Genomic DNA, 23460 nt, shown 5'->3' with positions numbered 1-23460 from the left:
ATGTTGGGCAAGGATCAAGCAGACAGGTGGTAGGACGCACCGTTCCAAGCAGCTTGTCCACATCCTCAGGAGTCACAAACTGAAACTGATCCAGTCTAACCACACAAGAGGAGTAGCTGGATACCTCTGCATCTACACTGTGATAACTGTGGAGTCTAAATCTAAATCGACCCGAATATATTATATTTAGATTTCTGTTACATTTTGTGTGTGTGTTGATAGATAGATAGATAGATACAGTGTGTATGTGGAGATGTGTGTGTGTATACACATACATACATACACACACACACATACACATAATTTGTCTCATTACATTTTGATCTTTAAATGTGGTTTTTAAAACTGTCTTTTAAAAAGTTTTAAAATTATTTTGTTTTGCATTGTGTGTGTGTGTGTGTATTTTGATTTCATGTGTTATGTGTTTTTACTTGATGTTTTAATGCTGTGTTGTGAGCCACCCAGAGAACAATTTTTTATGGGGTGGCTAACAAAAAGGTTTTATTTATTAATCATCATCATCATCATCATCATCATCATCATCATCATCATCCCAGTGGTAATTGGCACCCTAAGTGCAATTCCAAAAGACCTTGAAGAGCACCTCAACACCATAGGGGCCACAGAAATCACCATCAGCCAATTACAAAAAGCAACTTTACTGGGAACAGCCTATATTCTGCGACGATATCTATAATAATAACAGCAACAACATTGATAATAAAATTCAGCCATCCCAGGTCCTTAGGAAGGACTTGATGTTTGGATAAAACAAATCAGTCAATAACACCTGTCTGACTGTGTAAACAACAATAATAATATATAATAATAATAATATTATCCAGAGAAATTCCTGCAGAGCCCCATATACCATGTCTAATAATTCTCAATGGCTGTCCCCCAGACTAACACAGCACCAGAACGTGCAGGGAAGGGTGCATGACCCTCAGGGACATATTTTTGGATGGCACAGGGGAATGAGAGGCCATCAAAATTCACCCCAACCCCTGTGTGAATGCTGCTGCTACATTAGTTGAACGCATCAGCAGCAAAAGCATAATTCATGGCAAATGCTATTCAGTGTAAGTGTAAAGCGATGCCCACTGGAGCATAGAACCCCAATTTCACGTATACACTGAGCTGTCGGTAACTGACCAAGAGAAGGATCTTGGAGTCATGGTGGACAGCTCACTGTAACTGTCGACTCCGGGTGCAGCTGATGTGAAAAAGGCAAATCCCATGCTGGGGATCATTAAGAAGGGGATTTAAAATCAAAGCTGCTAAAATTAAATTGCCCATATAGAAATCTATGGTGCGATCACATTTGGAGTACTGTATACAGTTCTGGTCACCGTATCTTAAGGAGGACATTGTAGAACTGGAAAAGGTGCAGAAGAGGGCAACTGAGATGACCAGGGGCCTAGAACACCTTCCTTATGAGGCAAGTCTACAGCATTTTGGGCCTTTTTAATTTAGAAAGAAAGGCAACTAAGCAGAGACATGAAGTTTATAAAATTATGCATAGTATGGAAAGAGTGGTTATAGAGAAATATTTCTCCCTCTCTCGCAACATTAGAACCAGGAGTCATCCTATGAAACTGATTGCCAGGAAATTTAGGACTGACCAAAGGAAGCACTTTTTCACACAGCACATAGTAAGTCTATGGAATTCTCTGCCATGAGATGTAGTGAGGACCACCAGCTTGGGTGGCTTTAAGTGGGGCTTGGACAAATTACATACCTGCCAACATGTCCCTATTTTCCCATTCAAGTGAGTAGGAAAATAAAGACATATTGGCAGGTATGAATTCATAGAGGACAGTTTATCAATAGCAACTTGTTCTGATGACTCTCGGCCACCTCCAAGTTTAGAGGCAGGATGCCTCCAAATACCAATTGCAGAGGAGCAACAGCGGGAGAGAGGGCATGCTGTCAATAAGATGGAGGTACTCATTTTGCAGGGTTGCAACTCGGGAGATTATTTTGATCTGCCAGTTTTGGATGGGGTCATACCTCCCCAGAAGGAACAGGTACGCAGTCTGGGGGTGCTTCTGGACACAAACCTCTCCCTGGTGTCCCAGGCTGAGGCAGTGGCCGGAGGTGCCTTTTATCAGCCGCTTCAGCTGATACACCAGCTGCATCCGGTTTTTGAGATAAATGACCTCAGAACAGTGGTACATATGCTGGTCACCTCCAGACTTGATTACTGCAATGCGCTCTATGTGGGGCTGCCTTTGTACGTAGTCCGGAAACTCTCAGTTGGTTCAGAATGCGGCAGCCAGGTTGGTCTCTGGGCCATCTTGGAAAGACCATATCACTCCTATCTTAAAAGATCTACTGGTTGCTGATATGTTTCTAACTGGGCAAAAAACATGGTTTTGGTTATAACCTATAAAGCCCTAAACAGCTTGGGTCCTGGGTTAAGAGAACACCTTCTTCACTATGAACCCCACCACCCATTGAGATCATCTGGAGAGGTTCGTCTGCAGTTGCCACCGGCTCCTCTGGTGGCTAGTTAGGGACAGGCCTTCTCCGTTGCTGCCCTGAGGCTTTGGAACACATTTCCTGCTGAAATAAGAGGCTTGCCATCTCTTACAGCTTTTAAAAAGGCAGTCAAGATGGATTTGTTCATCCAGGCTTTTAATTAGATATTGTTTTGATTGTTTTTAATAGTTTTTAACATTTTAAATTGTTTAATGTTTTAATCTTTTTAGCTGATGTTTTTATTGTTTTGTTGTAAACTGCCCAGATGGTTTAGGTGGTATTCAAATGTGTTAAATAAGTAAGTAAGTAAACAAACAAACAAACAAACAAAAGTGCCTTCATTCTCATGGTTGTGTGGCTTCCCAGAGGTATCTGGTGGGCCACTGTGGGAAACAGGATGCTGGAGCAGATAGGCCTTGGGCTTGACCCAGCAAGGCTGTCCAGACGTTCTCATGTTCCCTAGCAGGAATCCTCCTTCTGGCCTGCAGCAGGGTTTGGGGTGTCTTTAATTCACTCTGCTGAATACACTGCAGGGTGAAAGACACACTACACATTTAACTTTGTTTTTAAACACTTTGATTTCTTGGCGAAGACAAAGAGGACGGACATTTATATACTGCTTTTCAACCAAAGTTCCCAAAGTGGTTTACATGGATATAAATAAGTAAATAAAATGACTCCCTGTGCTCAAAGGGCCCACAACCTTAAAAAAGAAACATAAGATAGACATCAGCAACAGCCACTGGAGGGATGCTGTGCTGGGGATGGATAGGGCCAGTTGCTCTCTGCTAAATAAAGAGAATCACCACTTTTAAAAGGTGCCTCTTTGCTCAGTTAGCAGGGGACTGTTTCATTGGTGTCCTTCTCCTCTCCCTAACATGGGTCTTGCACTTCTGTCTCACTGTGATCTGAGTTTATTAGGAAAGGGGTTTTTCATCATTTCGGTGGCTTGCTGGGAGCTTTCTGACCGGCCCGGCAATGAGGCGGCAATTCATTTCATGACCTTGCTCTAAAACAAACAGAGGCTGCCCAGCACAGCAGGTGCAGAGAAGCTGATAGACTGTGTGTATTGCTGGTTGGGCGGGCGGGCAGGATGGGGGGGGGAGCGAAGTTGGGTGAAGCTCAGCCCGGAGCTCTGGCTGCAGTCCTGTGGAACAAAGGGGCTCATAGTCTGCCTGCTGCACATGGCAACCGCCCTAGCCAAGGAAACTCCAGGCCCAACTGTGTTTGGAGAGGGGCAGGGCAGGTGCGTTGCATGCCAAAGGTTCAATCCCTGGCATCTCCAGGTAGAGGGCTGCCAGGCGGGAAAGAGGACAGGTCTCCTGCACCTTGAAGAGATGCACAGAAGAGTAGCTCACCATGCAGGGGGAAGGAAAGCTGCACTTGCTGGAAGGCCCTCGTCTGTGGATCTTTTAAAAGTGCATGAGACCTGTCCTCTTTTCTGTCTGGCAGCCCTATCAAGACCCTGATCTGAAACCCTGGAGAGCTGCTGCTGCTGCCGGTCAGTGTAGACCATTCTGAGCTAGATGGACCAAGACTCTGACTTGCTAGAAGGCGTCTTCCTGTGCTTATCTGTAACTCAGTGGCAGAATGCCCACTTTCCATAAAGAAGGTCCTAGCTTCATTTGCTGGCATCTGCAACTAGTTGGGGAAATCGGAGTCATCATAGGAACCTAGGAAGCTGCCTTCTGCCGAGTCAGACCCTTGGTCCACCTCGCTCAGTATTGTCTACCCAGACTGGCAGCAGCTTCTCCAGGGTTGCAGGCAGGAGTCTCTCACTCAGCCCTATCTGAAGATGCCAGGGAGGGAACTTGGAACCTTCTGCAGGCAAGCAGGCAGATGCTCTGAAGAAGAGCCTAAAGGAGAGAAGGCTCCCTAAAGAAAGGTTACCAGCTCATTTTCTGGCAAGGCTCCTGTGCTTTAAACTGCTACATAGAGGGCAGAGATTTAACAGGTGATGCTTTCTCTATACTTCTGTGCTAGTAAGCTGTTGGAAATTTTTTTTGGGGGGGGCTGTTATGTAGCTACTGAAGGAAGTAAAGGAGCCAGGGTAGCAGCATAGATAAGAACATAAGAACTTAAGAACATAAGAACAGCCCTGCTGGATCAGGCCCAAGGCCCGTCTAGTCCAGCATCCTGTTTCGCACAGTGGCCCACCAGATGCTGCTGGAAGCCACAGGCGGGAGTTGAGGGCATGCCCTCCCTTCTGCTATTACTCCCCTGCATCCTGCCTTTGAGGCGGGAGGTGGCCTATAGCCCTCCAACTAGTAGCCGTTGATAGACCTCTCCTCCATGAAGTTATCCAAACCCCTCTTAAAGCCATACAGGTTGTTGGCTGTCACCACATCTTGTGGCAGAGAATTCCACAAGTTGATTATGTGTTGTGTGAAAACGCATCCGGAGATCAGGAGACCTCCCAGGTGCACAAGAAACCATTTTTATTATAAGGCCCAACACATTTTGAGTAGATGGAAACTCTTCTTCAGAGAAGAGGAGATCTGGTCTCAGGGTAGCAAGCACGAATTGCCCAATTTGCTAAGCAGGATCTGCCTTGGTTTGAATTTGGGTGGGTGACTACACGTGAGCTCTGCAAGATATTCGCCTTAGGGGATGGGGCCATAGCTCAGTGGACATCTGTATGCTTGCATGCAGAAGGTCCCAGGTTCACACCCTGGCAGCTCCACATAGGGCTGGGAAGGACCTGTCTGAAAGCTTGGAGAACCACTGCCAGTCAGTGTAGACAATAATGAGCTATATGGACCAATGGTCTGACTCGGCATAAGGCAGCTTCCTATGTTTGATTGAGTTCCATGGCTGAACATGGATCTGAACTCGGCTCTCCCTGTCCTAGTCCAGCACTCTAACCACTAAGCAGTCTTCTAGATCAAGGGGGTTCCCAACGTTGGGTCCCCAGATGTTGCTGGAATACAGCACCCCCACATCCCCAGCCACAACAGCCTAGCTGTTGTGTCCCCACAAGATCTGGGGACCTAAGGTTGGGAACCCCGATCTAGATGATCAGTACTTGAAATGGCTGGAAGATAATCCAGAAGGCTCCTTTCTTTCATCTGTGCCCCTAAAGACAAGTATCCACTTGAAATGTATCGGTCCCTTACAATAATGTGTAAGTTAGCATTCCCTGCTAACTTGGCAAAGAGGCACCTTTTGAACGTGGTGATTCTCTTTTATTTAGCAGGGTGTGAGTAACTGGCCCTCTCCACTCCCAGCACAGGACCTCCAGTGACTGTGGCTGGTGTCTATCTTGTGTTTCTGTTTAGATTGTGAGCCCTTTGGGGACAGGGATCCATCTTATTTATTTATTATTTCTCTGTGTAAACCACCCTGAGCCCTTTTTGGAAGGGCGGCATAGAAATCAAATCAAAATAATAAATAAAAATAAAACCCTGTTCTTAGAGCTCCAAAGTAGTGCATTTGCATTCCCAGGTGTTGTCGGACCACAACTGCCAACATACCCATGAGTCAGATAACTCTAATATTCAGTATTATTCAGAAATCTGTAATACCCAGCTCACCTTTCTTTTCACATTCTGAATTCCTCCAAGGAGCTCAGGGAGGAAGATATAGTTCAGGGCTCCTTAACTTTGGGTCCCCAGATGTGTTTGGACTACAACTCTCATCATCCCCTGCCACAATGGCTGGTGGCTGTGGGCCACCTCCAGCCTCAGAGGCATGATGCCTCTCAATACCAGTTGCAGGTGAGCATGCACATACCTCTTGCCTGTGGGCTTCTCAGAGGCATCTGGTGGGCCGCTGTGTGAAACAGGATGCTGGATTAGATGGGCCTTGGGCCTGATCCAGCAGGGCTGTTCTTATGTTCAATGGCCAAGGCCTATTGTGTCAGGGGATGATGGGAGTTGTAGTCCAAAACCATCTGGCGGCCCAAGGTTAAGGTCCCCTGATATAGTTCTTCCACTCATCCGTTTATCCTCACAACAACCTTATGAGGTAGGCTAAACTGAGAATGGGTGACTGGACAAAGGTCACCCAAATTGCTTCACGGGGGGGGATTTGAACCCAGCTCTTCCCAGTCCTAGGCTGAGAACCACTACAGCACACAGCCTCTCTCACAACAGAGTCCTTGTATTGGTTGTATTATTGTGTGCTTTTATTTTGAAGGCAACCGCTTCAGCTTCTTCCAAAGAGATGGGTAGATATAATTTTTGCAAAGCATATTTTTAATTCTTCTCTCTATTCTCATTAAAGGTGAACCATGCGAGAAGTTTGCACAGATCTTTCTCTACCCCCCCCCCCCAAAAAAAACCACTTCCCTGAAAAGTTTGCAATTGACATGTCCACGAAGAACCAGAAAGGGGTAAGGCTGATCACCCATACGCCACATATACGATTCCTTCAGGAGATCTGGAGTGTGTGGAGGAAGGAAAGACGCAGAGGGTGGATGGAGGCCGTTAGACTTGTCCAGCCAAGCATCTCCTGGAATTTGTTCACGGCAAGGAATGTGAATTGGCGCGGGAGATTGGTAGGCAGACAAAGGGCTCTGCCTGTGAAGGACGTGTTCAAACAGGAAGTCAGAGAGGGCACGTCCGCTCCTCGTTCTTGGTAAGAATGTTTCAGAGAAATGCAGAGGGAAATGTCAGCTCAGATCTTCCAGGAATGGACCTCGGACGCTGCCTTCTTCTGAGTCACCCATGGGGCCCTTCTGCTTTAGTCTGGTCTGCAATGACTAGCAGTCGCTCTCCAAACAAGGTCTTTCCCCAACCCTACCTGGAGATGCTGCCAAGGACTGAGCCCGGGCCTTTCTGCATGCAAAGCAGATGCTTTAGCACAAGCTTCGGCCCCACCCCACAGAGCATAACTCTGGAACGTCTGCATCTTCCAGGTAGGGCTTAAAAGAGAAAGGCCTGGAAAGCTTAGGTTGGAATAGAGCCATTGGCAGCCATTCGTGTTTATACTTGATTAAGGACATGGCAATCTACAACGTAACATAAGTAAACAAGAGAAGTCCCTGCCCCATGGGACACACAATCTAATTCTTACTAGTGTGGGAGCCCCCCAATGAGGAGGAGAAAAGGGAGGTACAGATCTACAGAGACAGAAACTCTTCTCTCCTGTCCCCAACCGATGAATCACAGAAGCAGCACAGAGCAGCATTGGTTGACACAAGCAACCATTACAAAGTCAGTGTGGTGCAGTGGTTAGAGCAGGGGTTCTTAACCTTGGGTGTCCAGACGCTGTTGGACCACAACTCCCATCATTCCCAGCCCCAATGGCCAAAGGACATTAAGAATTCCTGGATTAGAGTGCTGAACTTGGACTGTGGCCAATTAGAAAACAGGTTTCTAATGGGGACAAGCAGGAACGTCACCATATAGAACTTGAAGTGCCTTCCTGTACACAGCATCAACTATGGTGGCGCAGTGGAGAAGCAGCTTGCCGAAGGAGCAAGAGGCTGTTCGTTCGAACCCCTGCCAGTGAGCTTCCCAGACTGTGCCTAGAAAATTTATATTTGTAGTCACCTATATTGGGCAGCAGCGATATAGGAAGGTGCTGGAGGTGGATGATCACTTCAGTGACAACGGCAAAGGCATCATCTCATACTGTGCAGGAATGAAGGCAATGATAAACCCCTCCTGTATTCTGCCAAGAAAACCACATGGCTCTGTGGTCGCCAGGAGTCAACACCGACTTGATGGCACAATCTTTCCTTCCTTTACTGTACAGTAACTACACACACACAAACAGACACACACTCACCCAATCAGGGAAACTTTCATTTTTTGGTCAGGACTCCTGTACCTATAATAACTTCACCACCGGCGGAAATTCAACAAGTGCAGCTTTCCCCATTGCTGTGCATTGCAATCCTGGGAAAAGACTGCACCTGTTGAATTCTGTTCGTCAGGTGGCCATTTTCAAAGGCCCAGGAGCTTTGTTGGGAAAAACAGTGGCAGTGATAACAAAGATGCATGGAATCTGACACATTTGTATAACAGGAGTGTTTATGATTCCCCCACCTTCCTCCCTTTTTAACAGTCTTCCCCCCCCCCCCTATCTAATTTCTGTGCTCATAAGAAATAGATTTCAGGCAGATGCTGCTTCTGAAGATAAACGAAATCAAGTCAGTGCAGTTCAGCATTTCTCACCATTTTTTGTTTCTGCGGTTCCTGGATTTCTCATGTCAAACACAGCACTTTGGAGGGCAGAGTTGACAAAGGACATCCCCTGCAGCAGAGGAGCATAAATCGACACACAGGCAGCTTTGACCAGATTGTCTGTAGGCCTGCTGTGGATGCCTGCCTGTTGCCCTTTAACCAGGGTGATCTGGATCTTTTCTAGCCTGAACAAAACAGATATATCGGTTTTGTGCAGGCTAGAAAAAAATACTGTCACCACTGTACTACCAATATTTATATACTGCTTTTCAACAAATGTTCTCAAAGCGGGTTACTGTACTTAGAGGAAGGAAGGGGGAGAAGGAGAAGGAAGGAAGGGGAAGGAAGGAAAAGGAAGGTAGGGGAAGGGGAAAGAAGGAAGGATGGTTCCTTGTCCTCAAAGGGCTCACGGCCTAAAAGGAAACTCAAGGTAGACACCAGCAAACACCACTGGAGAGGTGCTGTGCTGGGCTAGGTAGGGCCAGTTGCTCCCCCCTTGCTAAACATAAGAGCATCAACACTTTCAAAAGTGCCTCTTGGTTCAGTTAGCCGTTCAAACCCTTGCTTCCTCCCCATGAAGGTTACACCAGCTTATAACTGATTGACTAAATAGTGGAATTCTATTTTAAAGCCCAATACTGAACATTCTCCTTAGCCTCCTGACAATATCTATTACAGGACATTGCCCCATCCCTTTAAACCTTTTCTCATGGCCATAAGAACTAGAAACTTGAGATTTTTTAATCATAAGGTGGGAACCGCAGAATGCTGAATTCCGTAACCAGTACCACGTTGCACTGTTTCCTGCTGCAGAATGCACTCAGTGTAGAATATTATCATAGCCATGGTTAATTCTAAAGATGGGGATCTAGGTTTCTTTTCTGCCTAGCAACAACAAAAAGTAATTCAATATTTTATTATCCCTGCTTTGTAGAGAAGCAGCTTCAAGGCTCCCTGTGACTTATTTTGTTTTTGGAGCAAGCGATCATTCAGTTCCTTAAATAATTAAAAGGCATTTGAGTTGTCTAAGCCTCAGCAAAGAGATAAGCAGCTTTCTTAGTACCAGAATTCAGACGGGTTTAATAAGGCACATTTGTGGAATATGCTCTTGACCGTTAATAATGCACTGGACATTTTGGGTTCCCCAACAAGAGAATGAACCCACAAAGCAGCACATCAGCCAACAGATTAATATTTTAGTTTAAATTATCTGTGGAGGGTAACTTTCAAACTTACAGTGCATCAAGATCAGACTTGATTAAAAAGTGAATATTGTAAAATAAAGCTGGCATTGCTCCCGCTGCCAGATAAAATCCGTAAGCATCGTGGCAGTTTAATTTTGCAAGGGAGATGCAATAGAGTAGCCAGGAATGAAACTTGAAACCCATTAATCGAGAAAAGTTGCTTCAAATGGCACAGAATGCATTCCCGGCTTCTAAAAACCCTACCTTCAGATTCTCAGTGTGGGCGTGAGCCTCGGAAATGCTGATTTTTGATGTATGTGCAACAATTTATGAACTACAGGCTATTTGCATTGCATAATCTGATCAGAGTCCTTGCTAATCTGCATACAGATGGCCGACGGATATGCTAAGTCCTGTATCACTTTATGATACTGAATACTTTGGTCTGGGGCTTTATCAGATGCTGCTGTCGGTGGATCAGGGTGTCTCCATGCTGCCTACAAAGGGCTGTTACACTTTTGTGAGCCAGGATAACAGCCTTGGCTCCAAAGGAGGGAGAATGACTACCTTAACCTGCCCAGATGGCATCCACTGATTGCAATTCCTGCTAACTCAGCCTCATGTTACAGTGCAAACATGCACATTTCAGTGTTATATAATCAACAAGCCACTGGTGATTGTATTTATCAATCCTTATGTGTGGGTAGAAGGATCTGTTTTTACATCAGACAAGGAAGACGTTGTGAGCCATTTGGAATATTTACTCTCTCGTCTGGCTTTGGCAAATCCAAGCTGCCACAACTCTTCTCCTTGCTGGCCGTTGTTCAAAACATTGACAGCTGAAAAAAATAATAATGGCCGCTAAGCCAATTATGAGTGACACATGAGATTATTGTGCTTAAACCTTGAAGCAGATGATTGCCGGGACACTAAAGACCCAAGCCTCGCACTCACTTCCACTTTCCAGACTCGGACGTGGGGAATGAATGGGATCACAGGGCACAAGCCAGAGGGTGGCCGAGGCTAGCAGCCAGGCGAGGGCTGGGGAAGAGAGTTGGCTTCTCCAGAGAGGCCGTTCTCCGGATAGGAAGCTGCGGCCACGCAGGCTCTTCAACAGCTGCAGTTCCTTGGAGTTAAGCGACACATTCAGCAGGATCACACGGTACGTCTGCCTGGGATCAGGGCTGGCCCAAGGATTTCTGGTGCCCCAGGCAAAGCCTGCCTTCATCATCATCATCGTCATCATCATCATCATCATCATCATCATCATCATCATCGTTTACCCAGTCAGACAGGTGTTATTGACCGGTTTGTTTTATCCAGACATCAAGTCCTTCCCAAGGACCTGGGATGGCTGAATTTTATTATTAATATTGTTGCTGTTATTATTATAGATATCATCGCAGAATATAGGCTGTTCCCAGTAAAGTTCTGGTGTCCCAGGCAAAGCCTGGCTTTATTATTGTTGTTGTTGTTGTTGTTTGCACAGTCAGACAGGTGTTATTGACTGGTTTGTTTTATCCAGACATCGAGTCCTTCCCAATGATGATGATGATGATGATTACAATATTTATACCCTGCCCCTCCAGTGCAATTCTGCCCGGGGCGGCTTACAACAATAAGATAGACACAGATACAAGTAATAAAATTATTATTATTATTATTTTAAAAGTCAGATTATAAACAATTATTAGGTTCAAATTAAAACTGAAAATTATAAAAAGCTAAAGAAGCTAAAGAACCCACCAGATCTAACAAAATAATGATATTAAAAAGCCTCCTTAAAAAGGTGTGTTTTAAGAAGTTTTTTTTTAAAATCCACTGCTTTAGCGCCCCCTTCAGTTCCTGTGGCCGGCCCATCCGCCCACTTGCTCTCCTCACCACTCTGCCTCCGCCCACCACTCCTGCCGCTGTCAGGGAAGCCGGCCTGCCACAGCCCATTATGACATCACTGTGCAACGTGGCTACATCATTATAATGCAGTGTGGCAAGCAGGCTCCCCATTATAAAGCACCACGGCAGGCCAGCTCCATGGCAGGTCAGTGGGCAACAGGGGTGCGGAGCGCCCACTCGCTCAATCACCCACTTGCCCGCTCGCTTGAACAATGAAAGGTGCCTGCTCATGGAGGTGCACATGCAGGCGAAGGGGGCAGGTGGCAGCCCCCTCCATCCCCTGATGAATGCTTTGCTTATCATATAGGAACATAGGAAGCTGCCATATACCAAGTCAGACCATTGGTCCATCTAGCTCAGTATTGCCGACACCAGGCCTGCTCAACTTCCCCCCCCCCGCTGTTTTTGGACTACAACTCCCATAATCCTCAGCCAGGGGTAATGGGAGTTGTAGGCCAACATCTGCAGGAGAGCCGAAGTTGAGCAGCCCTGGTCTGCACAGACTGGCAGCAACTTCTCCAAGGTTACAGGCAGGAGCCACTCACAGTCCTGTCCTGGAGATGCCAGGGAGGGAACTTGGAACCTTCTGCATGCAAGCAGGCAGATGCTCTTCACAGAGCGGCCCCATCCCCTAAGGGGAATATCTTACAGTGCTCACAGTATAGCCTTCTATTCAAATGCAACCAGGGTGGACCCTGCTTAGCAAAGAGGACAAGGCTTGCTTGCTACTACAAGACCAACTCTCCTCCCTTGTTGCTGTGACTGTCAGCCAGCGGGGTGGCAGGAAAGCACTTGTGTCCCAATGGACTATACTTTCTGCTCACAGGGTGGTACATGACCCAGTCGTCAGCACCCCTTTCCTCTTGGAGCCCTAGCCAACTGCCTAGTTCACCTCATGGACAGGCCAGTCCTGCCTTGGATCATACCACTTCAGATTGCAAATTGGGAGAGGGCGTGGCTGAAAGTTCCTCTGTGTCAAAAAAGACCTCTACCCATGGAAGGCCAACATGTGCAGAATACTGGCGAGTGGGGAAGGGTCAGATCTGAGTGACAACCTCCAGCCTTACTCCCACGTCGCTCATGCCTTGGCATTTCAGCCGTAGGTTACATAGGAAGTTGTCTTATACCAAGTCAGACAATTGGCTAATCTGTCTCAGTATTAGGAACATAGGAAGCTGCTCTCTACTGAGTCCGGCCACTGGTTGCTCTCGCTCAGTATTGTCTGTTTGCATTGGCAGAGCAGGATTTTTTTCTCAGCCTACCTGGAGATGATGCCAGGGTTTGAACCTGGGACCTTCTGCATGCTATGGCTCCATCCCCCAGTGGTAGCAACCCTTCAGGTTTCAGATGGACATTTCCCAGCCCTACCGGGAGATGTCAGGGATTGAACCAGGACCGCCTATATGCAGAGCAGATGATGCTCCTCTGATATATGCAGCACAGATGATGCTCATCTGCTGATGCTGTGCTGGGGATGGATAGGGCCAGGTGCTCTCCCCCCTGCTAAATAAGGAGAATCGCCACTTTTAAAGGGCGCTTTTTGGCTCAGTTAGCAAATGGGAGACAAGAGTCGGGAAACAGTGGCTGACATACTGAACAAGCTCAGTAATGCTGCGTGCACTCAAGTTGCACAAATCATGCTACACAAGAGTACGCCCATTGGAAAGCATGGACTTACTCGTGAAATGTTTGCACGACTTGCGCGTATGGAGTGATACTGGGCTGATGTACCTTTGCACAGTATGTCAGCCAGTAGCCTCAAGAAAAGGAAGCTGTTTGAGACACCAAAGCCTCATACCTTGATCAGTGATGCGCGTGCGCGCACACACACACACACACACACACACACACGCACACACACAGAGGGATGTGTGTGTCTGTGTGTGTATCAGACTAGGAGGAGAATATTTTCCAATGCATTTCAAAGAATGGTTGGAATAATTCTCTGAAATATTATCTCCTAAACAATGGAGGAGAATATGCTTTCCCAAGTCTTATGTGTATAGAAGATTTTCATAAACACCAGCCTGTTCTGAGGGCTAGAAATCTCTGAGGGCTAGAAGAGAGCCAGCGTGGTGTAGTGATTAGAGTGCTGGACTAGGACCAGGGAGACCCGAGTTCAAATCCCCATTCAGCCATGACACTTGCTGGACAACTCTGGGCCAGTCACTACTCTCTCAGCCTAACCTACTTCACAGGGTTGTTGTGAGGAGAAACTCAAGTATGCAGTACACCGCTCTGGGCTCCTTGGAGGAAGAGCGGGATATTAATGTAATAATAATAATAATAATTTTTTAAAATCTGATTTTCAAAATGGAAGCTAAGATTCCCAGGATGCTGTAGGCCACACACAATTCCTTTGTATGGTAATGCTGAAAATGCATGGACTAAAACAGGGCTGGTCTTAGGGGATGGCCAAGCTGGGCAGTTGCCTAGGGCACCTACCTTAAGGGGGCACCAAGAGGAGCTTGGTGCTTGCTGTTTGTTGCGTGAACCATGGCAGGGGGTGGGCACCGAAGGCACTCATTGCCCAGGGTGCTATCTATCTATCTATCTATCTATCTATCTATCTATCTATCTATCTATCTATCTATTGTTACATTTATATACCTCCTTTCATTAAAAGACAACCCCAAGGCGGTTTACAAAAGTTAAAACATACAATAAAAAGGCAATAAAACATCAAGATATATATATATATATATATATATATATATATATATATATATATATATATATATATATTACAGGCATAAAAACAATACAACAGATAATTTATCCTAGGAATGGCCCAGGACTAGGATAGGTGAGGGACACCCTGAGCAGTAATCCCTCTTGAACGCTACACACGAAGTTATCCAAACCTATCCTCAGAGTGCAGTAACTTTTCATCCCCACAATGGACAGCAATGCAAGATTCTTGGAGGGCCGCGAGAAGGTCCAAGGAGGTAACGAGGAATCTCTGCGGCGTCTCGGTTTCTTTATCTCTTCTAAGATGGTTTGGCCTTTGGGATGATAGCTCCCTGCACGGCAGACTGTGAGCACAGAAGCCCCGGGCGAGCTAAGTAAAGACTGATCATCCTGCTTACAGACTTGAATTAAAAGGCTTTGGCCGGTCTTGGGGTCGGACAAAGGGCTCGCCCCCCAGATAAGCCCTGGCATGCCACCTGGCAACGGGGCCGCCTCAATCTCCTCGTTTCCTTGCATGTTGTTATTCCCTGTGTATTAAATAAATGTTGCTATGAATCGAGGCTGACAGCCACACAAGCAAGATGGAGTTTCGAAACAACAGCAGCCATGCCAGAAAGAGCCAATAAAATGTGCCAGACCGTTTTCAAACACTGAAATTAAAGGGGGGGGGGGGATAGAATTCAAAAGGGAATAGAAGAACAAATGTTCACTTGATCCACCACAGATCAAGGGTGCAAGCCGCACTTCAGGGGCCAGTAAACAGCAGCCTCTGGCTGACGTAAGTCCCTTCACTGGGTGTGTGTGTGTGGGGGGGGGGGTGTAATGTCGCCTGGGTCCTCAGGGCCAAATTAGGCAAGATGTGGGTGTTTCAGGCCTGGACTATCTTTTGCTTTTTCAAAAAGCAGCACTGGGACCCTCCAGTTTGGATCAGGGTTGTGACATGGGGGTTGGAGAGGTCAAACCTCCCCCCCCACACAACACAGCTTTGATCAAATTGCCCCTTTCCCCCCCAAGCTGTTTTTAGCTAAAGAGGGAAAGCCCAGAGGCACAAATTGTGCTGGTATTTCCCCCTCTCCGTGGCTAATAGATGCTTAAGGGAGAGCAGCTTAAGTCAGAGAACCGATCTAGGGGCAACAGGTTAATCCCGCCTCCGTCCCATGATTCTTATCGAGTCTATCCCTTGATATTGGTTATTTATGCATTTATTTGTTTCTTTTTTTGAAAATACAGGAATTGGGGGTTCCAGGCATGGGTGGCAGAAGCTGAACCATGGGCAGAAGAGTCTGTGTTGACAATACTGAGCTAGTCTGATGTAAAATAACAATGGTCCAGGGTACTTAAGAGAGCGCCTTATGAACCCCGTCGCCTATTAAGATCATCTGGAAGGGTCTGATTATGGTTGCCACCGGCTTCTTTGGTGGCGACTCAGGACTTGACCTTCTTTGTGGCTGCCCCAGGGCTTTGGAATATGCTCCCTGTTAAAATAAGAGCATCTCCATCTCTGTTTGCTTTTAGGAAGACCCTCAAGACTCACCTCTAATCTCAGGCTTTTAACTGAAATTGATTTTAAACTATTTGTTTTTATCTTATGCAATTGTTTTTATTTATCTCATGAATTATAACTGTTTTTAACTTAGTTTTGTTACAACACAGCAAATGTAAAACAAAAAACAAAAACAGTTATAATTCACAAGATAAATACAAACGACTGCAAAAGATAAAAACAAATTAAATAAAAAAGATGCACATATCAGGCCGTATAAAAATAGAAACAAACAAAGAAACAAACACTCATAAGAACATAAGATGAGTTCTGCTGGCTCAGGCCCATCTAGTCCAGTATCCTGTTTCACACACTGGCCCACCAGATGCCTCTTGGGAGCCCAGAGGCAAGTGGTATGTGCATGCCCTCTCTCCAGCTGTTGCTCCCCTGCAACTGGGATTGAGAGGCATCCTGCCTCTGAGGCTGGAGGTGGCCCACAGCCACCAGACAGGTAGCCATTGGTACCATGGAATTATTTGCCATGGGATGTGGTGATGGCCACCAGCTTGGATGGCTTTAAAAGGAACTTAGACCTGTCCTCCACGAATCTGTCTAAGCCCCTTTTAAAGCCATCCAAGCTGGTGGCCATCACCACATCCCATGGCAAGGAATTCCACATATTAATTATGTGCGGTGTGAAAAAGTACTTTCTCTTGTTGGCCCTAAATTTCCCGATCTTCAGTTTCATGGGGTGACCTCTGGTTCTAGTGGTGTGTGTGTGAGAGAGAAATTTCTCTCTGTCCACCCTCTCCACTCCATGCATAATTTTATACACCTCAATCTTGCCTTGTGTTGTTGTCTTGCCTTATAAGGAAGATGCTCCAGGCCTCTGATCATCTTGGTTGCCATCTTCTGCACCTTTTCCAGCTCTACAACATCCTTCTTAAGATATGGTGACCAAAACTGTACACAGTACTCCAGATGTGGCCGCACCATAGATTTGTATGAGGGCATTATATGGTCCGTATGGTCTGTGAATACATTATTGTCATATTGTAGATCGGGCTGGGGGATGTGAACGACTGTTGCTGAGAGAAATGCTGACTAAATGCCATCAAGAGCATTAGTAGCAGAAGTGAGATTCGAACCAGGGACATTCTGATTTGTAGCTCATTCTCTGCTATAAAATTACTATATTCTCTGTATATAGAACAGTTACAATTCAAACAATTCAAACACAGGCAGCTGCATTTAATATCTGGATAGACATGTATGCAAGGGATGCAGGGGAAGCGTGTTGATTAGACAACCTGGGAAAAATTGATATCCAGAGCCTGGATCAGATCACATGATTTAAAAGCAAAAGGATGCCATACTAGAAAGATATCTAAAGCTGCCACCTAATGAGTCAGACCCTCAGTCCATTTAGCTCAGTATTATCTTCACTGACTGGCAGCAGCTCTCCAAGGTTTCAGGCAGGAGTCTTTGCAGCCCTACCTGGAGATGCTGCCAGGGAATGAACCTGGGACCTCTGCTTGCAACGAGACATACTCTACTACCGCTAAGTGACGGCCCCGTAATCTGTTTTTATACCTGCCAGTTCAAAATGAACAGAATGGAAAATGGCAGGTTGAGGGAGGAAAAGATCAGTTCTCCTCTCTCCTGCCACAATCCTAATCACACACACACACCCCACAGTTGCTTTTAGAAGATGAAATACAAGAGCCAGTGTGATATAGTGATTAGAGTATTAGACTAGGATGGGGGAGACTAAATCCAACTTCAGCCATGAAACCCACTGGAGAACTCTGGGCCAGTCGCTTTTCTCGCAGCCTAACCTACCTCCCAGGGTTGTTGTGAGGATAACCATAACCGTGAACACCACTCTGGGCTCCTTGGAGGAAGAACACGATATAAATGCAGTGAGTAAGTAAGTAAGTAAGTAAGAAAAGCTATTCCCACGATCTACAGAAATTGGGCTAAGGGAGCCCAGCCTGGTTTCTGTGGATTGTGGCTCGTGGACAAGCCCAGTGATTCCACAGCGGCTAGCCTACCTAATCCCCCCTCCTCTTAAACCAAGTTAACAGAGCAAGTGCTCTGTTAATCTGGGTTTTTTGGTTGTGAGATGCCGCGGTGCATTTCCACGCCATGGCGACTCACGAGGCGATCCCGGACTGGGAGGCTGACACAAGCCTCCTGGCCTCGGAGGTCTTTCCAGGATGCCCTGCGCACTCACGTGGGGCTTTGTGGTTGTAAGTGTGAATTGTTGCCTTTGCTAAGCAGGATCCATCCTGGTATGCTTTTGACACAAAGTCTACATATGAGGACTGTGAGGTATTCTGTTTAGGGGATGGGGCTGCTCTGGGAAGGTTCCAAGTCCCCCCCTGGCATCTCCACGACAGAGCTGAGACTCCTACCTGCAACCTTGGAGAAGCCGCTGCCAGGCTGTGCAGACAATACTGAGCTAGACGGACCAAGGGTCTGACTCAGTTTATGGCAGCTTCCTCTGTTCCTATAGTCTTATGTGCACCAGAGAGAAGACGCATCCTTCCTCCCCGGAGAGAGTGAACCCCTAGAGACCCTGGGAGGCTCAGCCCTTCAGAACGGCCGCTCCAGGAACTCACACTAAACCATTTAGCCAAGCCTCCCACAAAGTTAAAAACAGGGACAGTGATTCACCAGGGGCAAGGACCAGAAAGGGGGCTGTTTCTGGAAACTGCGACAGTCGGATCATATGAAAAAAGGCCTGAGGAGGGGAGGGGGAGGAGGGGCAGTGGGCCAAGAGGAGTCACTGGCTCCCTGCCTCCATTTTATGAGCCTCCTTTTGGAGTGTGCCTGTGTCCTTCTGCCAAGTTTGTGGACAATTCGAGGGCCGCTCAGGAGCCGGGACTTTCTCCCCCCCCCACCCCCCCGCCTCCTTCTCGCAGGAGCAGGTGGAGCAGCTGCAGCTTTACAAGGAGACAGGCAGTTGGAACTCATCCCTTCCCAGGGAGAATCGGCATAGCAGCCGCCCTCTGTTCAAAGCCACTGAAGGAGGCCAGAGCAGAAGAGCCCCCCCCCCCAACAACTGGCGCTGGGGTGCCGGGAGCAGCAGAGGGCGGCAACAGCAGCGGCGCACCTGCCGGAGGGTCGAGGGAAAGGCCTTTGGAAGGCGGCAGGTGGCTCCTTCCACCTGCAGGCCCTTCAGTGTGCAGTGTGGGGGGTTTGCTGCCAGAGGGAACCCCTCGTTCTTTCGAGGGAGAGACACCCCCATGGCCTCCGAAAGCAGGGCTAGGCCCTCAGGAGAGCAGCCTGGCCCAGAGCCCCCTCAGGAGAGGAGAGCTGGTCTTGTGGCAGCAAGCATGAATGGTCCCCTTTGCTAAGCAAGGTCTGCCCTGGTCTGCATTTGAATGGGAGACTACCTGTGTGCACACCGTGTGATATTCCCCTGAGGGGATGGGGCTGCTCTGGGAAGAGCAGAAGGTTCCAAGTTCCCTCCCTGGCCTCCCCAAGACAGGGCTGAGAGAGACTCCTGCCTGTAACTTTGGAGAAGCCGCTGCCAGTCTGTGAAGACAATACTGAGCTAGATGGACCAATGGTCCGACTCCGTATAAGGCAGCTTCCTTTGTCCCTATGAGGTCTCTGGGAAGCCAGTCCTCATAAACTCAAGAGCCAGCAGAGAGGCTTTCAGAAGGGGTCCCCCCCCACACAGCCAGGGGAACAAAATGGCAGGTGAGGTGCAATGTGCACCTTGTGGCAGGGGCAGTCCGGGCACCCAAACGACCTAGGTGCACTACTGTATGCTGTACAAGTGTATAGATTTCTGTATGCTAATACATGTGATTGTGTGAATGACTGCACCCGTGTTCATTTTAAAAGTGAACCTGGATACAGGGCCTTCAAATGTGTGCTATAGATAGGAAGTGTACTCCCGTACCTGCATTCGGTATAACATGTGAATGACGGTGCCTATATACAAATCTGTACATGTGTGCACTGTACACTCATCATATGAGTGTTGAATATAACATGTGAATGGGCCTCTAGTCACTGCTTCTGCCTGTAGAAGTCAAGAGCAAGGCTAACCATACAAGCATTCTTGGGTAACGATTCGGTTTTGGACAGCTCCTAACATCCCTGGCCTTTGGCCATTGTAGCTGGGGGTGATGGAAGTTGTAGTCTAAAAACAGTAAGTTACCCAAGACTAAACAACAACAACAACAACAAAACAACTTTGTTTGCCACCTCATAACAACTGTTCTCTGGTCAACTCACAAAGTAGAATAAAACAACAGTTGAATAAAGCATACAATTAATAGCATATTAACATAAAAGAAAGTTACAAGAAAATACAAACACATTTAAAAGACTTGTTTTTAAAAAGCTTTCTAAAAGGCCAGGGTGAACAGAAAGGTCTTCGTCTGTCATTTAAAAGAACAAAGTGACGATGTCAGGCTAGCATGACTGGAGAGGCTGTTCTAGGAATGGGGTGCCACCACTGAAAAGGCTCCGCCTGAGCAGCCATCCACCTCATTTGAAATTCCACACACATGGATGGGGACCCTTATGTTTCCTCATATACAAACAGCTGAGTTGGCATATGTTTTGTCCACCCTGGTACATGCACCGTAAAACAGGTTTTTGACAAATATATCTTCTTCAAGGGCCATCGTAAACAGTAACAGATAACTATTACACAATTTATTTATTTAGTTAGATTTATATGTCACCCTACTCCCATAGGACTCAGGGTGGCTTACAAGCAAACATACACAACAACACAATTTCATAAACATATATCTTACATAGCTTCATAAACCACGACCCCATACAATACTCAATACACTGAATGTCACAGCATTCAATGAAACTGAATCACACCCTCCAAGCCCCCGTGGTATAAAATACACAAGTCACCCTAGGGTTGCCAGCTCTGACTGAAGTCATTCCGGAAGATTCCCCCCCCCCAATATTCTTTCCAATATTTCCCCCAGTATTAAGCCATTCATCTCTTCAGAATTGCTTTCAACAGTCACTTGGAGACCGAGGCTGCTCCCTGGAGACTCCAGGCCAATTCTAGAGGATTGGCAACCTTAATTTACACATGGCTGCACAAGAAAGCCATTTGGGGGATCGGAGGGTAAGCTGTTTTGTAAGCTCTCTGGGGCAGAGACTACCCTTTGGCTGAGCATAACACAGGTCCACTAGTCAGTCTACTAGGACATCACAACTCTACCTTGGCCCCATGAATGGGGGGAAAAACCACGGCACTAGATATCTTAGCTGAGCCCACTTATCTATCATCACAAGGAAGGGAAGGGACAGAGCCTAGGCTGGGCTGTAGAGTGTGACGTTTATTGCCACAAAGGCCAGCTCACACCTGCCAACTGTTTGGAAGAAGATTGTAGACAGCACCAGGTGTGCTATTTTAGACAGATTTCATTGCTGGGTGTGTCACGGCTGTATTTTTAGCGGCACTGCAGCCCACAACACTGACTGTGTCTCCTAGATCCTGTCCCAATGAAGGCTGAGTCATATTATTTGTAGTGATATTCTTCCATAGTAGTCGAATACATAAATGGGGCTGCAGGGCACTGCAAAAGCATCTGCTTTGCATGCCGAAGTTTATAGGTTCAATGCCTGGCCTCCCCAAGTTGGGCTGGGAAAGCCTCCTGCCTGAAACCTTGGAGGGGCTGCTGCCAGCCAGGGTAGGCAATACTGAGCTCGTTGGACCAATGGTTTGATTCAGTATAAGGCAGCTTTCGATGGTCTTTCTTTCTTTCTTTGAGTAGGTGGAGAGCTGGTCTTCTGGTTTCAGGTATGAACTGCCACATTTGCTAAGCAGGGTTCACCTTGGTTTGCATTTGGATGGGAGACTACATATGAGTGCTGTCTTCTGTAAGATATTCTTCTTAGGGGATGGGTCCGTAGCTTGGTGGGAGAGCTCATGATAACCCCTGGGAGAGCCTGCCAGTCAGGGTAGACAATCCTGAGCTTCGATGGACCAATGGTCTGACCTGGGATAAGGCAGATGCTGGTGTGGTGGGTTACTGTGCTAATATCTACAGGTACGTGGTCTTACATCCTCTTAAAAAAGATGAGCGGCAGCAACAGCAGAGTTCCACCTTCAGGGAATTCATGCTTTGGTTTCATAGTTGCAGGTTGGAGGCCAGTGGAAATAACTGTGGCTGGGCGAATGTATAACCGCTCCATGCAGAAGTCTCCTTATCCGTGTTGTACAACAGGACTCTTGACGGGGCAAAGCAACACAGAGGTGTGTTTTTGTGCTTGTGGTCAGTGAAACATCCCTTTAACGTTCACAACTGCAAAAGGAACATCATGGCCGCAACCCACCCGCCACCCAACGGTCAGTCCGGGGTTATCATGAGTGACACTGCAGCTGGCAAAGTTCACACAGCAGAGAGCTGTGCATCATGTTACTCTGTATAATTTAATGTGAGAATCGTGTGGCGTTTCCCACTGGAACACACACGAAACGGACATTCTGTATCAAACAAGCTGAATTCTGCAAGCCGTTTAAATCATGCAAATTAAGTCCACTTGTGGGGATTTATTCTGCTCCTGTTTGTCATCAAATGGGGCGAGGGGCTGTGATGTTGCCAAGGCCCAGATGATTTCCAAGGAAACGGGCTTTGGCCCTGTACTTGTACTGAGTTGCAATTCTTTTTAAAGTATTTTTGGCAAATCGCAGGGTTGTTGAAGGGTTTCAGGGTTTTTCCCCCCTCCCCATGGGGGACATAAACCTGAGTGATTTGGGGAGTGTGCCTGAAATGTATCATAAAATTCCATGGGGCAACTTAGTTACTTAGTTTGTTTGGGAGTGGCCGTAATAGCAGCTATGGCAACTGCTGGTTGTCTTCTTTCTAGCTTATGCTGTGCCATTGTGACTGAAGGCAGCAGCAGCGCTCAGAGCTTTCTAGTGGCCCGTTCTGCTCAGCTTTCCCAGAATCTCCTGACATAGTGTCATTCCCGCATCGTTCTGTGGGTGGGTGGGAGGATGGCAGCAGTTGGGTAGTAGTTCAAGTTTCCAGTGCTGCTGCGACTATCCAAAGAGGCATGGCATAAAGTGTGTGTGTGTGTGTGGGGGGATGACACCCCATTATCGCCACTTAGCGGTACTCCTTCAACATGTTATGAGCATTTTGCACCAACCCTGGACATCACGGAGTGGGCCTGTTTTTGCCTCCTGAGAACGGGGGAGAGAAAATTGCTGGGAGTGGGCACTGAGATCAGCACTACCTTGCACCAGCACCCAGCCCAGGGATGGGTCTCAGCAACTAGGGCTGGGCAAACCTGGCCTTCCAGCTGTTGTTGAACTTCAACTCCCATCTTCCCCAGCCACAATACATCGTGGCTGGGGATGATGGGAGTTGTAGTTCAACAACAGCTGGAGGACCAAGACTGCCCAAGCCCAACTCTTTGAACTAATGCAGATCCAGAACAGCTGTGCTCTTGGGCGGGGTGGGGGGGTCCACATTCCCCTTGTCCACATTCAAGGGGATCCCCATAGCAGCGGCTTCCCCTGCCAACCCTCTTCCCACACATGTAACATATTTCTGTTAGGGCTTGAAAGAGTGAAGCTCAAAGTAAATTT

Source organism: Hemicordylus capensis, chromosome 1, assembly GCF_027244095.1.
Source record: "Hemicordylus capensis ecotype Gifberg chromosome 1, rHemCap1.1.pri, whole genome shotgun sequence".
Lineage (NCBI taxonomy): Eukaryota > Metazoa > Chordata > Lepidosauria > Squamata > Cordylidae > Hemicordylus > Hemicordylus capensis.
The sequence above is the reverse complement of the archived record's forward strand: the minus strand, read 5'-3'. Positions refer to the sequence as shown.